This window comes from Nematolebias whitei, chromosome 8, assembly GCF_014905685.2.
Source record: "Nematolebias whitei isolate Nwh7 chromosome 8, NemWhi1, whole genome shotgun sequence".
In the NCBI taxonomy this organism is placed as follows: Eukaryota; Metazoa; Chordata; class Actinopteri; order Cyprinodontiformes; family Rivulidae; genus Nematolebias; species Nematolebias whitei.
In genome coordinates this window covers 30,978,659-30,980,807 of record NC_056505.1, presented here as the reverse complement: position 1 = coordinate 30,980,807, position 2,149 = coordinate 30,978,659, and positions in this window count along the sequence as shown.

The window sequence follows — 2,149 nt, the reverse complement described above, 5'->3', positions numbered from 1 at the left end:
TATATATATATATATATATATATATATATATATATATATATATATATCCTGCTAATAAACTTTTTATTTCTGACTTCTGACCATCTGACTGTGATGTTAATGCCAGCATTCAGACCACTGGTTAAAGTCAACAAACCAGTTCTGAAGCAGATACGAGTGTGGCCTGAGGGCTCATCTGAGGCACTCCAGGACTGTTTTAGCACCACGGACTGGAATGTGTTTAAAATGGCTGCTACTCACAACAACTTCACTGACATTCAGGAGTACACAGAAACTGTCTCTGCTTATATCACAAAGTGCATTGATGATGTAACTGTCCTGAAGACCATCACCATCCGTGCTAATCAGAAGCCATGGCTGACAGGAGAGGTCCACAAGCTGCTGAAGGCTAGGAATGCTGCCTTCGCCGCTGGAGACCAGGCAGGCCTGAAGACAGCTATGGCCAACCTGTCCAGAGGCATTAAAAAAGCTAAGAGGCAGCACTCCAAGAAAATAGCCCAACACTTCAAGGACAGCAGAGACTCTCGGAGCCTGTGGCAGGGAATTCAGTCCATTACAGACTACAAACCCTCTCCACAGACCTGTGACAGCACCCCCTCCCTGCTGAATGACCTGAACAGGTTCTTCGCTCGGTTTGAGGCACAGAATGGCACACCTGCACAAAAAGCCACCCCCCCTCCTGGAGACCAGGTGATCACACTGTCCCCGGACAAGGTGAGGAGAGCATTCAGCAAGACCAACGCTCGGAAAGCTCCTGGTCCCGACAACATACCTGGTCGCGTGCTGAAGGACTGCGCTGGCGAATTAGCAGAGGTGTACTCTGACATCTTCAACACCTCACTGAGCCAGGCTGTGGTCCCCACGTGCTTCAAAACCACCACCATAATCCCTGTCCCCAAGAAAACGTCTCCCTCCTGCTTCAACGACTACCGCCCGGTTGCACTCACTTCCATCCTCATGAAGTGCTTCGAGCGACTAGTCATGCAACACATTAGGTCCTCCCTCCCCCCCTCCCTGGACCCCTACCAGTTTGCATATCGGTCAAACCGCTCGACTGATGATGCCGTCGCCACTGCTCTTCATTCAGCCCTCACACATTTGGACAAGAAAGACACCTATGTCAGAATGCTCTTCATCGACTTCAGTTCTGCATTCAACACAATCATTCCACAACAACTCATCTGGAAACTGGACAGTCTGGGTCTGAACACATCACTGTGCAACTGGCTGCTTGACTTCCTTACCGGAAGACCACAGGCAGTACGGGTTGGCAGCAACACATCCAGCATCATCACTCTGAACACGGGGGCCCCACAAGGATGTGTGCTGAGCCCCCTTCTGTTCACTCTACTAACCTACGACTGCTCTCCATCACACCCCTCCAACCTCTTCATCAAGTTTGCGGACGACACGACTGTGGTAGGCCTCATCAGCAACAACGATGAGTCACTCTACAGGAGCGAGGTGAGCCGGCTGGTCTCCTGGTGCAAACGCAACAATCTCTTGCTGAACACAGAGAAGACCAAGGAGATTGTTGTGGACTTCAGGAGAACTCAGACAAAACATGCTCCACTATCCATCAACAGTGTTGTTGTGGAAAGGGTGAGCAGCACCAAGTTCTTGGGTGTGCACATCTCTGAGGACCTCTCCTGGACCATCAACACAGCAGCAGTGGCCAAAAAGGCTCACCAACGGCTCTACTTCCTCCGCAAGCTGAGAAGAGCGAGAGCCCCCACCCCCATCATGACAACCTTCTACAGGGGGGCCATCGAGAGCATCCTGATGAGCTGCTCCACTGTGTGGTACGGGGCCTTCACAGCATCCTGCCGCAAATCCCTCCAGCGGATCGTGAGGACAGCTGAGAAGATCATTGGCACCTCTCTCCCCTGCCTTCAGGACCTCCACAGCTCTCGCCTCAGAAGTAAAGCCCTCTGCTGGGTGGGAGATCTTGACCACCCGCTACACTGCTTCTTCAACCTGCTGCCATTAGGGCGGAGACTGCGTAGCCTCAGTTCTAGGACCAGCAGACTGTGGAACAGCTCCGTCCATCAGGCCGTGAGGATGCTGAACTCTCTGCCTGCCCCCCCTCAGCCCCCTCTCCCACTTCTGCCACCCTGCACACACTAACTCAGCTTCCTGACACCCCCCC